This window comes from Varanus komodoensis, unplaced genomic scaffold, assembly GCF_004798865.1.
Source record: "Varanus komodoensis strain SLA01 unplaced genomic scaffold, ASM479886v1 scaffold1, whole genome shotgun sequence".
NCBI classification, from domain to species: Eukaryota; Metazoa; Chordata; class Lepidosauria; order Squamata; family Varanidae; genus Varanus; species Varanus komodoensis.
This window is the reverse complement of record NW_025335268.1, coordinates 22,190,941-22,207,199: the sequence shown is the minus strand read 5'-3', so window position 1 is coordinate 22,207,199 and position 16,259 is coordinate 22,190,941. Positions and strand designations below refer to the sequence as shown.

The 16,259-nt window shown below is 41.8% G+C and overlaps 1 protein-coding gene across 8 annotated transcripts in view; it reads right to left on the bottom strand.

Moving 5' to 3' along the window:
• AKT3 (AKT serine/threonine kinase 3) overlaps nucleotides 1-9,630 on the bottom strand; it is a 186,434-nt gene extending 176,804 nt beyond the window's left edge. For 6 of the 8 annotated variants that reach the window (XR_006413700.1, XM_044419584.1, XM_044419611.1 and 3 more), the window contains exon 1: nucleotides 2,007-2,475. The gene's annotated coding sequence lies outside the window, so the exon portion shown is untranslated. Of the gene's footprint in view, nucleotides 1-2,006; nucleotides 2,476-9,534 lie in introns of those variants that run through there. The other 2 variants (XM_044419601.1, XM_044419593.1) reach the window with 2 other exon arrangements.
• Between the last annotated feature and the right edge of the window lie 6,629 nt (nucleotides 9,631-16,259).

Sequence of the window (16,259 nt, the reverse complement as noted above, 5' to 3'; positions counted from 1 at the left end):
ACAAAACTTTTGACATGGTAGAGAAAATGCTGTGTACTCTTCATCTGAACATCCATGTTTGTCTCATCCAATCAAGACATACATACATTAGAATTACCAGCCCAATCCAATTAAAGATATTGGGGTCAATTTAAAACCCTCAACAGGAACACAAACAGCATTACGAACAGAATCTTCTTAATGAATACCCTCAAAGAAAAGAAAAAAGTTTCCTTTTCTGAAAAACATATTTTCCTTATGAACTTCTCTAAATTGAATTATACAAGAACAAGCTTTCTATAAGAACAAGCATACAAAAGAGCAGAAGAAACCTTTTTGGAAACTATTTAATATAATTCATATAGCATTATAGTTCCCTTTGTACAGTATAACATTTTATATCCATACATCTTAATTAGAATAGCAAAAGTACACAGTTCCATTATGAAAATTCCACAAGCCTGCACACAGAACAGATTATCTCTAAATTCTCTGAAATATTGTTGAAAATGCTTTTACTTTTTCTAAACTACATTTTCAACAATTAAATTCAGTCCTCAACTTTACTTTGTTAAAAAGTACTCTGTATGTCAGGATACCCAATAAACATTCAGGTAATGTTCAGATTTTTATGACAATGTTCTGATTTTGTAACATCATAAAAGTTTATTGAAAAGAGCATACTTCAATTAAAAACAGACAACTAAAATGGCTCATGATATTTCATTAAATTCAATCTGCCAACATTATGATAGAGGATTGTGCATGGGTTTATAAGCAACTATAATTAAACTCCCATGGGAAAGTACGAAATACTTTTGATAACAGGAAAAATGAATTTAAAATGTCCTTGTATCTACATATTCATGGTACCAGACAATGGCATAAAAAATAGTGTTTGGGGTTCTGTTTAGAAATAATTGATCAACTTCAAATAATAACCCTTACCAGGCCTGGCCTTTTTCTCAAATTGTATGCAACTTCCAGGACATCATTGCAATGCCTATGCAATGTCTTCAAATCATGGTCAGTGCAAACAATTTGACAAGATTACGTGTAATTCCACTATCTGCAAAGCCATCACTATGGCTATTCCAGCAAATTTGATGCACTGAAAGAGGCCAGTTTGTTTACTTAAAGCAGCAAGCATCACTTCAGCAGTGCACTGCCATGAAAAGGACCGACAGCATATCCTTTCCTATTTCTATTATTACTACAGTCATATTTTAATGAGATATCATTTGTTGTTTATTAGCTCACATAATTTCCCATTAAATGAAAAGCCTTTTGTGGGTGCGGGGGGGGGGAGGTTGCAGACGTGTAAGTGGGAAGCTCGGTAACCAAACAACTGGGGCAGGGAGCTGGATGTGGTAGCTGGATGTACGGGGAGAGTGCAGACGCCTATTGCGCCACCATCCTCCCCAACATCATTTCAGATGTAAGGAAGCGAAATTCCATATAAATAACTGCGTGTGTGCACGCGCGTGCGTTGTATGTTGTGCCTCGTGGCCAAGTACACATCTCTTCCATCCCCCACCCCCGCCGTCTTTAATGTTACATAACCTCACATCTCCACAGGAGCCTGACAGGCCCCGCCAAACACGCGCGCGCGCGCGCACACTCACACATTAGAGGACTGGCTGTATTTTATGCCTCGGTTGCCGTATGTGATGACTGAGGAGGGGGAGGAGCCGGGAAGCTGCCGTCGCCACCTCCCTGTCAATGCAAGGCATTAAAGAAATCACTAGGCCAGAAACGTCCCCCTCAGGCTGGCCATGGAGGAGAGGTGATAAATGCCGGACACTGGAAGGAGGGGGCGGTAGGGTCGCCCGCGTGCCAAGCCGCAGATCTGAAGCATCCCCACCCTGCCGCCCGCCTGCTCTCACCTCACCTCACGTGCCCTAAGAGCGGCCAGCGCCCAGCTAGCATCCCCCGCTGCCCATCCTTCCGCGCGCGCTCCCAACCCCCTCCCCCACTCCTCACTGGCTGGCCGGTCCTAACGGCTCAGGCGCCCGCCCGCGCCTTACCTGCAGCAAAGACGAGGCCGGCTGATACTGACCGTTGGTTTGGAAGTGGCGGGAAGGCGGCGGCGGCTCCAGGCAGGGGGGCCCCACGATCCCTTCTCTCTTGTCCCCCCTGCCGGGTACGGTCCTTCACGGCCGCTGTGTGCCTCAGAGCTGTTGCGAGGGTCCCGGCCCCGGCTGGCAGCTCTCTGAGGAGACGCAGAAGGGGCGGCGGCTACATAGACAGCGACTCTCCGTTATTTAGGGAGGCGCCCGCCAGGGCAGCTCGGCCGCAGCATCCGCGGAGTCAGGGCGGCGGCTGCTGCGCCCAGATCAGCTAGCCGAAGTCACCGGGGGCCCAGCGTTCGGCTCGGCTCCTGCCGCCGCCTCCGCCTCTTCAGTCGCCTTCGCCAGGCTCGTTATTGACTTTCAGGAAAACTCCCAACGTCACTGGCTCCCCCCCGAGTGTCTCCCCCTCCAAGACGGTGGCGGCGGCGGCAGCATCGGCATCCCCCAGTTCTCGCGAGAAGCGCCAATGTGCGGAATGGAGCGGGGGGCTGCCAGACAGAGCAGGGAAGGAAAAGGCGGGGGCTGCCAGACAGAGCGAGCGAGGGAAGGGAGGAGGGAGACGGAGGTGAACAGGATGAATGCGAGGGAGCGAGCGAGCGAGCGAGGGAGGCACGCAGGAGCCACCAAGGCTGGCTAACCAACCGGCAAACGAATCCGGGGGGATCGAAGGTGAAAGCGAGGAAGAGGGCAAGAGTCAGCACCCAGCAGCCTGCGCACAGGAGAAGCCTGAGGGAAAGGACGTCAGGAGGCAACCCAGGAGGAAGGAGGGGTGAAAGCGGGAAAGCTGTATGCCCCGCTGAAGCCACTGTTGTGAGGAGGAAGGGGCCAGGGAGAAGAAGCAGGGAAACTCGCCCGCCATGCCAAACGATCAGAGCAAAGCTGAAACGAAAGCCTTTGTCCAGTCATCTTTTGAGCGTTGTTTCCCTTGCCAGGCACGAACATTAGCTTTAGTGCATAGTTAAGCTATCCCATTAGCTTTTTGTTGCTCCTGTGTTCTTTAAGTACAGGGCGACGATGTGATGACCCGCCTTATAACAAAGTTCGCCGGGCGGCTTGCAACAAAAAGTGCTTCCATCAAACACTTGCGAAGGATTTATGTGTGAGGGCAATATCTTACTCCTGCCCCTTTCCTAGGGCAAAACATGTACACTCAGAAATGTACCTCACATGGTTTTTAACTTGCTTCTTCACTTTTAAGGGCAAATATTGCGTAGTGCTTAATGTAACGGGAACAATTTTTTAAAAATCCAGATATGAGCTGCAATTCATGTTTCTGCATGTTTTTTTCAGGACCAGTCAGAACTATCAAATACTACATGATGATGGTCAAATAAGGGTTCAGTGCTTCCCTATAGAGGCAGTATACTGTAGTAAAGCCTTTGGTTTAAATAACTCATAGTGCATTCTGACTTTTGCGGCATAACTCTTGACTATTGAGGTAATTCTTCATTTCAAGTCAAATACGTGTACTAGCTGAAAGTTGGCACCCATTTTCAAAGGATGGGTACAATAGGTCCTTTCAACACAGTTGAGATACTAGAATGAAATGTGTCATGTTGAAGGTATACTGTAAAACGTATAGGTAAATGTTTCAATGTGACCGCCACACATTTTAAGGAGGATAGATGAGGTGTAAAACATCCCAGTGTGCTATATTGTTTGAAAATTGAACTATCAGAATAGAAAGTGGTCTACATGGCCAGAACAGAAGTGTTTAAATCTGAATGCCAGCTTGATGGCCAGTCCATCAGACAGCCCATCTCCTGTCTTTGTTTGATCCTGGAGTTAGGAGGTCTAGCAGAGCAAGCAGGGAACTCAAGTAATCCGTGTGGAGGCCTGCATTTATTGACAGCTGGTGGTGTGGAGGTCTGCTAGGGAATTCTGCTCCCACAGTAACTCTTTTCAAGGAGGTTTTAGGTCTAAGCAGGGCTGACCCCCAGACGGTTAAACATGTTGAAGGAACCACTTACAACTTGCATTTGCCATAGCTGCATTATCATCTAAATCATTTGTGGAACCTAGAATCATAAGAGTTTCTCAAGACCTACTGTAAAATAAGTGTTGTTGAACCAATTGAAACTGGCCACAGTGCTTTAAAATTTAAGATTTAACAGGGAAATCATCTAGAAGGTACAACACAGTCACTTTCAGCTTCAAAAGGGAAAACTGAGGGCACTGGTTAAAGTTGAAAAGGAAAGTCAAGAGGGTTAAATCTTTTCAGAATGTGTGGGGATGACCCAAAACCACAGTAATAGGTTCTCGGTGAGAACATACACTACAGATCAGGAAAGGTACCACCAAATTCAAGAGATTACCAGAATAGTTAGTGGTATCAAGGAAAGTGTTAAAGAGAAAAAAATACTTCAGAATATAGAAGTCATGCCCAGAAAATAAGAACAAAAATGCCAAGCAGACAATAAGGGATGCAAAAAAATGGTGGTGGTGGTGAGGGGTTTTTGTTTGTTTGTTTGTTTTTTGAGGTCATATCACTAAGTCTGTCAGTAAAAATAAATATATCAGAAGAATTGAACCAGTTAGGAAGGTGGTTGGAGCACTGGATAACACGAGAATTAAAGGACTACTAAAGGACACTGAGGCTGCAGAGAAAGTAAATGAATCACTTATGCCTATGTTCTCACAGAAAATATCCATGCCTTAACTAATATTTTCAAGAATGGCATCAGAGAAAGTAGGAGGAGTGAAGAACCACCTACCGATGAATTGATTTTAAAAAAGATCTTGGACTGTGCCAAAATGGACAGATTGACTTTGTCTCTGAAGGAGGAAGAGGATACAGACTTCTATCAAATTTGGAACTCCTATTATTGGCTAGAGAAACGGGACTATGCACAGACTTAAATATGTTTATGGATTACTATAAAAAGAAAAAGTCTGGGGGGCTGAACCAATAGGTCTGACGCTTTTGATGATTGATGATTTTTAGTTTCTTTTTGTTAGTAGAAAATAACAATAAAACTTATTTAAAAAAAGAATGGCATTAGAGAAAGTAAAGCAAATAGTGGTGACAAGATAGTTATAGATCTTATTTACAAACTGAAAACAGTTAAGTTGACCCACATGGTATCCATCCAAGAGTTCTTAATGCATTCAAATGTAAAATTGCTGTTCTTCTAACAAAAATATGTCCCTCAGATTATGTCAGCACCAAATTAATGTTGAAAGATCAATGTCATGCCAGTTTTTAAAGAGGCATTCAGGAAAGTTCAGGCCAGTTAATTTAACATTGCTCTAGATAAATTGATGGAAAGTGTTATTAAGATAAAATTATAAAACCTATAAGAAAAGGTTTGTTGGAGAGGACTGATTATGGTTTTTGCAAAGTCCGGTGTAATTAACTGTTTAGTTCTTTGAGAGTGTTGGCAAGGATATAGATAAATGTGATCCCTTAGACACTGTTTCTTTGTATTTCTGAAATTTCTGTCAAAGCTCCTGAGCAACTTAGCTGTCATGGGATAAATAGAGAGATCCTCATCTGGATCAGTAGCTGATTAAAGAACAGAAAGTGGAGGAATACATTTTAAAGATATGTAAATAGTAACTTCCTCCAAAGTTATGAATTGGGACTGGCACTTTTCAACTTGTTCATAAATTATTTGGAGTTGGGATGAGCAGTGATATAGCCAACTTTTCTGATGACACCAAATTATTTATCATAGTTAAACCACTAAAATATAGGAAAGAATACCAGAAGGTTATCTCCATACTGAGGGAACAGGCATTGAAATAGCAAATGTGGTTCAATGTGAATAAATATGATGCAAATTGGGACAAAAACTCCACCATTATGTATATGTAGTTAGGGTTTCTGATGTTAGTTAATTGTTAGAAAAGGAAAGGTGGGATTATGCTGGATGGTTTCATGAAAATGTAGACCCAATAAGCAGTTACTGTGAACAAAGGAAAATGCTATAAAGGTAAATATGAAGGTAAAATCAGTCTGAGAGTATCATTATTCCTTTATACAAATGGTGTGTAGCCACACCTAGAACAGTGCACAATTCTGATCACTGCATCTTAAAAAGGATAGTGTAGAGAGAGAAGGTATTCCACAGGGCAAACAACAAGATCAGTGGTCTGGAATAGATTTCAGACTTAATAAAAATCTTTAATACATTGGCCACAGTCAAAAAAAACTTCCAAGTGAAAAAATGCAATTCCATGATTAGTGCATCTCTGAATGTCCAAAATCTCTGTATGTTGAATTCGGGGGGGGGGGGGGAATCTTAACCAGCTATTTGATTTCTAAAGTTCAGATGCATAAGTGCTCTCTCTGTTAGGACAATTATCCCAGGAGAAAATCAGTAATATCATTAAGAGCTAGAATGTTCCATAAGTTATTCTAACTACATTTATATCATTCATGTCAACCATAGATTTATTGCAAATAAATGTATTTATTACAAAAAGTATTCCACTAATGGCATACAGTAATTCAGACTCTATGCAATAAATAAAGGGCTTTAAAGTTTAAAGTGCTTTACATTGTCTCATTGTGTGAAAATACCCCTATTTTATTTGCAATTAATCCTTGCAGGAAAATGGAGAGGTTTACCCCCAGACAGTGAAGTCTGAGCTTCATCTTTCCTGAAGAAAAGGTCTTGAAAGCTTGTACAGTTTTTGGTGACTCTTTGTGTTTTGGAATGTTTCCTATCTTCATGATCAGTACAAAGATCACAGCTATCTTGTGAGGATGGGGCACATTTACAGTATTATTAATATGTATAAGATCCATATAAGGAGTAGGAGAAATCAATTGGACATTTGTTGTGACAATATATATCAAAAGTAGAAGCTAAATATTTGAGGGATATTTTTCAACCAAGTAATAAGGTTTTATCAATCATTTACATTTCATAAAAGAATGTAACATGCAATCCATTAGTTACTCCTTCAAAAAGTAAGAATCCCACAGCTTTCAACAGCAAATCAATGTTTAAGTAATGTTCCCAGATAAAATCCTATTGTCACACAGGTTACAGTCTTCAACCACCTCTGTCACAATACATAAGGAGTATATACCTTAATGGGAAAAGTGGGCTTAATGGGACACAGCCCTAAATTTTCCCCAAAGTTTTGGCTATCCATGCTAAAAATACATAATCCTAAATGTTTTCTCATTTGATATGTTTTGTCCCTTCTTCATCATTGTAAATCTACCCTGGATTATTTCCATGTTAATGCTCCATACCTAATAATACCAACAATAATAATATGGTAAAGACAGGGTAAAACGTTGACTATATCTACTATCATTCCTTGAGTCTTCAAAAGAAATCTGGTCCAACACCATCACCCCAAATATGGAAAGAGAGAAACAGGGACTTTTCCATGAAATGGTCTTGTTCTCCACTTATCTCTCATATTCATGTTTCCCCTTTTATGGCATTTCTGGCTGACAGACATTAGAAGCAAATAAAAATATAAGAAGAGCCATGCTGGATAAGTCCAAACATCCATCTAGTCCAGTGTGCTGTTCATACAGTAGCCAAGCAGCTAATGTGGAAACCCACAAGCAGAACTTAACTCCAAGGAATATGCAAAAACATTTGAAATTCTTTTATATTGCATCAGTTCATTCATCCTGTCTTATCTAGTTTAAATGGCAACATTTCTCCAAAGTTCCAAACAAGTAGTCCTATTAGCTGAGGTTGCTTAAGTAGAGATACCAGGGCCTGAAGTTAGAATCTGCATGAACTACATGCTCCACAGAAACAATCCCACATAGGAAAATAACATGAGAACAAAAGAGCAATACTCTCTTCTATTTGCATAGAGGAAATGTAATAATACAAAATGCACAGTTAATACTAGTTTGATTCCAGTTCTGCTCAGGACAGCTGCAGCCTATGGATAATTCGTCCAGTACTTTCCATGGTTCTATTTTTATTTTCTTCTTACATCAAAAACGTACCGTAGACAAGCCCTATTCTTGTACTTATTCATAGACAACTAACTCCCAATTTATACTTAATAATTTTGTGATTTCTTATGTAAATAACTATTGCATTTTATTGCCTTCATCTCAGCTCTCCTGGCCATGGAAACAAGTCATTACCTTGGGATATTTTGTATGTTTGGTTTCTTCTTAATTAGATCATCTATAGATTTGATAACTTGTTTTTAACTTATGAAGCTGTTAAGCAGCAACATACACCTCATTGAGCTATGATATGCTGCAGTATTCTTTCTGTCTTGTGCTGATATTTATTGCTATTTTTATCACTTTCATATGTATTTTATGGTTGTTTTTCATCTATATTTATAGATTTATATCTGATTTTATATTCTGTAAGCCATCTTGAGACATTTAGTGAAAGACAGGATAAAAATGTTTCATTAAATTAAATTAAATTAAATTAAAAACTAAAACTTTTGGTTTTATGTACAACCTTGTTTTAACTTGTAAGCCATCTTGGGTATCATTTTGTACAAAGTTAGAAGTCAAATAAATAAACATGTGCTTTGCTCTGGCTACAATTTATAGCACAGATGCAGCTAAAATGCCTAATAATGCAATCCACTGTATGATTAGACAGAAAAAGTAATGTTTAGTCCCTGATTTTTTAAAAAAACTGCATTGTATTCACTCCTCTCTAATTTCTTTTCCCCAGTGAAATTAAGGGATGATAATCTTGCCAATCATATTTATGACAAAAAGACTGCCTTGAACAACAGAAAATTAACCTGTTAACATGGAATTCTGTGACTGCTGCTAACATATATGATTAGTTATATGAATACATAGTAGATTGGCCTGTCAGTGGCTAAAATCAAGCAGCCACTACCTGCTCTGAGCACATGGAGGATATAAATCAAATAAATGCATTTGCTAGATTCAGAATCAGAAGAAAAGGCTGACAAAGATGGTCTCTGTGCATCACACATAAGGGCAGGACCTGTTATTGGGAAGATTTTCCAAGCTAGATGTTTTCCAATGGGAGCCCCTCCTCTCCCTCCCCCTGGTATATCTAGGAGGAGCTCCCTCCATTTTCCCCAGTTCTCTTCCAACCACCGTTGTAGGCGCCTCAGGGCTTTCCTCTTGCAATCCCTCAGTGTTTGTATCAGCTTTTTCTTCAAACCTTCTATTGATCTCTTTCTGTATCCCATTCCCTATTTTGGCTGCTTTCTTGATCTTTCTTCAAGAACCCATTTTATTCTTCACTATACTCTCCCCCCCTCCCCAAAATAAACCCTCTTATAATCTTATCATCATCTCTTCCTCATGTTTCTTTTTCTATTTTCTCTTACTCCCTGTGGCATTCATGGTGCCTTTTCAGAAGTCATTTGCCTCCCATAGATGGGCAGTTCTGCTTGGGAGGGGAGTACTCCACTGTGCTCACTGCCAGACATTCACATGGCAAGCCCAGAAAAGCTAAGTTGGCTGATTTCAGGGCAAGTTTTGGACCCACACTCTTTTGGCCATCAACTTGGCCATGGTGGTGCCACCTGAACACCCACCCACCTCATGAGTGGTTCCTCCTTCCCATCCTCCAACAGCAGCAATGGAGAGCGGGGTGTCCATTAGCCACTCGGTCATGTCATCCACATCTGGGCATGTAGAGGGAGAATGTCAGGTAAGGAAGCCGGCCAAGAAGATGGCAGAGGTGCAGAACGCCAAACATAAGAAGTGGCCTAGGTGTCAATGCAGGTTCCTTTGACTCCTCAACTCATCCCAGCAATGGAACCAGGGGGGACCCAGTCCATCTTTGAAAAGGAAATCCAGGACTCATCACTCCAGATACATGATCTCTCCAATGGGAGTGCTGTTCTCACATTGGGATCAACAGCCACGGAGGCCACCAAAGGACCCAGCTGCCAGTCCCTACTACATGGAGCTGCATACGCTCCCATGCCATCTTGAGTCTTTAGCCACAGGCCAAGGGTGTCCAGGTGTCCACTGTCAACCTGGGGCTGGGAATCTGATTGGATACCACTGCCGCCACCACTTTATTATTATCACCACTATCCAGGGGAGACAGGCTCCATTAACCCTTGATTCATGCAGTGGGGAGCCCCTGTCTAACAGCCAGAGGAGCCCAGGATGACATTTCCAATGTCTCAGCCACTTCCTCTGCCTTGCATGCCTGCCTCCCTACCACACTGAGAGTCACTGCTTTCATGACTCAGACACACCACCACATGAGGACCCACTCACCTCCTCACCCAATGACATCATTACAGCACAGGGACCAGGATCTCCCTCTGAACACCTGGGACATTTCCAAAAGCAGATCTCCTAGATGGCTGCATTGCTTGGACTGGTGACACAACAGCTCACTGAATCACTGGTGGATCCAGTTTATAATTTCATCCAGATGGAGGACATAGTGCCAGCGACCATACCGTTCCTTCCAATACTCCTTGCATCCATGAAGAAACTGGAAGGTACCAGCAGAGCTGCACCTGCTCCTGCAGCAGCAGAGGGTACATAAGTGGCCCAGGGCCACCTTCCTGTACCAACTTAGGGGGCAGTACTTCCAAACTGCACACCAACAAATAGTCTACACAGCCAGTAGCTGCAAATAAGAGGCTGGACTCCAAAAAGTTGTGTCATTGACTCATGTGGGAAGCCAGTCCCCCTCCTTCCTGAAGGACAGTGGCTTCTTCTGTGCCATCCTAGACCTGCGGGATGTGAACTTCTTTGTTCCTCATAAGAAGAATCTTCTGCCATTGCTGTGCTAAGGGGACTGTTAGATCAACTTGAAAGATGCGTACCTCAGTGTTACCCATCCACCCAGGCTACCAGCATTTCCTCTGATATCAGATTAGTTCTGATGTCCACCAGTTTTCTGTGCACAGCCCCTGAGTCTTCACAAGTGCATGACCCACCTTCAGTTGTAGGGTGTTCAGATGTTCTCCTACCTGAATGACTGGCTGCTGGTTGCTCCATCCCAGGACAAACTCTTGGACTCATTCTGAGACTGTGCTTTAACAGTGCAAAATCTATCTTTTCTCCTCACTCCATCCTCTGCATCCGAGCAAGGCTCACCGCAACAACCCAGGCTTACCTACCAGCAGACAGGGCAGTGGTGCTGATCACCTCCTCTTCATGGCTTCAGGTCAAACCCAGGACTACGGTATGAAGAAGAAAGTAAGGTTGTTTGCCTTTAACTGACCTTCTTTGAGTGGTCATCTATGCATTCACACAGCCCACCATTAAACCCACATGGTGTCAACAGTTCACGACCACAGATTTTCCTTCAGATTCATATCGGAATGGTATGGGTTGGCCGTTCACCAGCCTTTCCCTGCAGTTCCAAGGACACAACATCAGTCTTAAGAGAACTGGGGAAAATGGCAAGAGATTCTCCTAGTTATACCAGCAGGGAAGGAGAGGAGGGGCTCCTGCCAGAATTAGTCTGGCTTGGGAAGCCTTGCTGACAACAGGCCCCATGCAGGCACAGAGTCCATATGAATGAATGGACAGACAACCATCTGAAAACCATCCATTACAAGTAAGCAACCTTACTTAACTTAACCTTCTCCGTTGGCATGAAAAAGTATTAAAAACAAATAATTTTTAAAGTCATTACTTTAAAGTTATAACAATGTGCTTCTACCAAAAAGTTTTAAGTGGTGTGATAGAAAGGCTTAAACAGCACCGTGTCATTTGGACCAGTTAACTGAGGTTTATAGCAGCTTTGTGTCACCTGGGCAGCTCTGCACTGATAAAACTTACATAAGGAGTGGTGCTGACACATCCGTATATATAGACAAATATCTATCTGTCTATACATGATACTGTATATGATAATCTGGTGCACAATATGTGAATCATATTTAAAATGAAGTTTCATGCCAAGATGTATCAATCTCTTTGGCACAAACTTTGGCATAACAGCAGAAGCTGGATCAATTATTAACCTTTTTAATATTTTTCCTCCATAGCTTAAAATAAAGGAGGAGATCTCAGCAAGGAATAGCAACTTGGAACTAGTGATAAGAAGCAAAAGTATTCACCCATCTTCTAGTAATGCCAAGATTCAAGTAGGGTGCTCCTTAACAGATGGTTTAACAGACTAAAGCATTAGTTTGCTGATCCTCTGTGCTTGCTAATTAATTCTTCAGTTTACTAGGATTTAAGATGATTGTTAAAAACAAGGCCCCTCTTAAAATAAATTTAGGTAAATGTCAGCAAATAGTATTGGAATAAAAGACTTTTGTAGTTGATCATCATATTCATAATTTAAATTGTTTAATGAGATCATGGTGCCTTTTACAAGATATTATGCATCGCACTTCTAATAAGCACTTTATTCACTAAAGTCTGCTGTCCTTGAATGCCATGAGAACTGATACTCCTTAAAGAGTTTCATCTCATGATCTCTATTACATTTTCTACTTCGGCATTTCTTGAAGTTCATCCACTCTTGTAGCTGTCCATTTATTAAAATAATATCTACTTTATTTTACTATTGTTTAATGTTCATTGTTTAATAGTAAAATTATTTTCTACTTTTTCATGGCTGGATAGAGGGAAGGGGATTGGTGGACAAAATTTAAGGTATCCTGGGACATGGATGAGCCAGCCAGTTACCTGACTGAGCCTATTTGTGCACACACCTGTTATTCTGGCTGCCTCACTTCCCCATCTCATGTGTAATTTTTTCATCCCTTTTCTTTGGAGAGCCAAAGGCAATAATTCAGCCTTGGCACATGTGGTAAACCCTTGCTGCTGTTCTGGCTAGACCACTGGGAGACTACAAATATTCCATCATATGTGCCTGCTCTACAGCAGTCTTTCTCTGTGGATCTGAAGTATGGTGTTGTCCTACAGTCCCTCTGTTTTTATCTAAGGTTACTGTTGTGGCAGGACCTCCAAAAGACTTCTGGGTAGTTCAGTCTATGGATTTGTCCAGAGCAGTATCCATTCATGTTTTGCTAAAAAAATGTAAGTTGCTATGGTACTTCAAGTAGTTCAGCCTACCATTTGTTTGTTCAACTGTTGCATTTCCTGGCCTGTAACATATGTTATATAGCAGGAGAGATATAGCCAGCTGGCTCCAAAGGTTAATTAATGTCGCCTTGGAGGAAAGATGGGTCCTAGATGTATTGAAGAAGGTGATTGTGAGAGAGCAGCTGAAAGAACCCTTCTTGCATCCTGATGGGTGTTAACAACTAATTGTAAAGGAAATATCCTTTTCCTGGGCAAGGTATTTATCCAAGATAAGACTTGTTGCCTGCAGCCACTTCAGTCTAGCATCAGGCCTAGATATGTTGGCAAAACTGCCTTAATTATCCTAGTGATCTCTTCCAGGAGAAGAAGAAGCAGAATGGGACACTAGAGTTCTCTCAAGAATTCCATGCTATCAAGCATGGTATCCTTCTGGAGGGTCTATCCTGGTTAAGTCTTTGTGATCTACAATGAGGTGGTCAGTGATTGGAAAGAGGATACGTTCAGTTGTGCTATATAATATATGAAATGGTCTCCACATCCTGTGGGCTCATTCAGCAGCAAATCATAGTTCCTTCTGGCACCAGGTGAAGACTTTTTTTTAATTTATCCAGGCATGGAATATTGTCAGAGCTGGTCTTTAACTGATCTTCTGTTGCTCGCTCTGATCTGTGTCTTGCTTCTGTCTTATTCAATCTTTTTAAAGCATTCTGAGTGTTTTATACATTTTATTATGACTATGAGTGCTCCTGATTGTTTACTTAAACTAAAAGGCAGTGTAATGCCATTTTAAATGTTTCATTTAAATGTTTCATTAAATGTTTAAATGAATAAAATATAGGTTTGACTTTGTGGAAGGCACATTTCCATTTCCCGAAATGAGAGCTGAGCCCACTTCTCCTAATTTCCATTGCCATACTCTTTCACACAGAACTACAAAGTGGGCCATGGTGTTACCTCCTGTGACATTACTGTTGTTGTACGCTTTCTTCCCTGTCTGTGTGGCAAAGCCATTTTACCTCCCCATAGATGCATATGAAAACATGACATGTGTGCCCTATTCTGAACAATCTCTCTGTGGAATCTTCTGGCACTGCAGAAGACCTTGGACTCTTCTCCTGAGAAGCCTCTTTCCTGTGGATTCTACACAGACACAGCTGAAATATGAACCATTGGATGAAGCATGGCTAGCCATTCCTGGCTAGCCATCTGCATTCTGTCTGGGAAGGGGTGTGGAGTTCTGTGATATCATGACATTTCTGCTGCTGCTGTGTGTTTATTTATTGATAACTTCTATGTATGGGGGCTAGCTACATGCCATACACACTAGGGATCTCAGATGTGAGTAAATGTGCATCAAACCCTTCAAACTTTCCAAACAGATGATGCCTATAAGTGCTTTCTCCTTCATGGATCACTGCCTTGCATAGCTCAATGAAGCTATGAGCTCTGCCGTGCAGGGCCACCCAAGACGGACAGGTCATAGCAGAGAGCTCTGACAAAATGTGATCCACTGGAGAAGGAAATGGCAACCCACTCCAGTATCTTTGCCATGAAAACCCCATGGACAGTATCAAAAGGCAAAAAGATATGATGCCGGAAGATGAGTCCCTCAGGTCGGGAGGTGTCCAATATGCTACTGGGGAAGAGCAGAGGGCTAGTACTAGTAGCGCCAGAAAGAATGAAGTGACTGGGTCAAAGCCGAAAGGACACTCAGTTGCAGATGTATCTGGTGGTGAAAGGAAAGTCCGATGCTGCAAAGATCTATACTCCATAGGAACCTGGAATGTAAGATCCATGAATCAAGGCAAGCTGGATGTGGTCAAACAAGAGATGACAAGACTGAACATCAACATCTAAGGAATCAGTGAACTAAAATGGACAGGATTGTGTGAATTTAATTCAAGTGACCATCAGGTGTACTACTGCGGGCAAGAATTCCTCAGAAGAAATGGAGTAGCCTTCATAGTCAATAAAAGAGTAGGAAAAGCAGTACTGGGATACAATCTCCAAAATGACAGAATGATCTCAGTTCGAATCCAAGGCAAACCATTCAACATCACAGTAGTCCAAGCCTATGCCCCAACCACTGGTGCTGAAGAAGCTGAAGTTGACCGGTTCTATGAAGGCCTACAACACCTTCTAGAATTAACACCAAAAAATGATGTCTTTATCATCATGGGGAATTGGAATGCAAAAGTAGGAAGCCAAAAGATAACCGAGATAACAGGCAAGTTGGCCTTGGAGTACAAAATGAAGCAGGGCACAGGCTGGTAGAATTTTGTCAAGAGAATACGATAGTCATAGTGAACACTCTTTTCCAACAACCCAAGAGACAACTCTACACATGGACATCACCAGACGGTCAACACAGAAATCAGATTGACTATGTGTTCTGCAGCCAAAGATGGAGAAGCTCTATAGAGTCAGTAAAAACTAGACCAGGAGCTGACTGTGGCTCAGATCATGAGCTTCTTGTTGCAAAATTTAGGCTTAAATTAAAGAAAGTAGGGAAAAGCACTAGGCCACTCAGGTATGACCTACATCATATCCTTAATGAATATACAGTAGAAGTGACAAATAGATTTAAGGAATTAGATCTGATCGACAGAGTGCCTGAAGAACTATGGACAGAGGTTCGCAACATTGTACAAGAGTAGCAACTAAAACCATCCCAAAAAAAAAAAAATGCAAGAAAGCAAAATGGCTGTCTGAGGAAGCTGTACAAATAGCTGAGAAAAGAAGGGAAGCGAAAGGCAAGGGAGAAAGAGAAAGATACACCCAATTGAATGCAGAATTCCAGAGAATAGCTAGAAGAGATAAGAATGCCTTCTTAAATGAACAGTGCAAAGAAATAGAAGAAAACAATAGAATAGGGAGGACTAGAAATCTCTTCAAGAAAACTGGAGATATGAAGGGAACATTTCATGCAAAGATGGGGATGATAAAGAACCAAAATGGCAGGGACCTAACAGAGGCAGAAGAGATTAAGAAGAGGTGGCAAGATTACACAGAGGAACTATACAAGAAAGAGCTTAATCTCCCTGATAACTACGATGGGGTGGTCACTGACCTCAAGCCAGACATCCTGGAATGTGAAGTCAAATGGGCCTTAGGAAGTCTGAGCAACAACAAAGCTAGTGGAGGTGACAGTATTCCAGCTGAGCTATTCAAAATCCTAAAAGATGATGCAGTAAAAGTGCTACACTCAATATGCCAGCAAATTTGGAAAACTCAACAGTGGCAGCAGGATTGGAAAAGGTCAGTTTACATTCCGATCCCAAAGAAGGGCA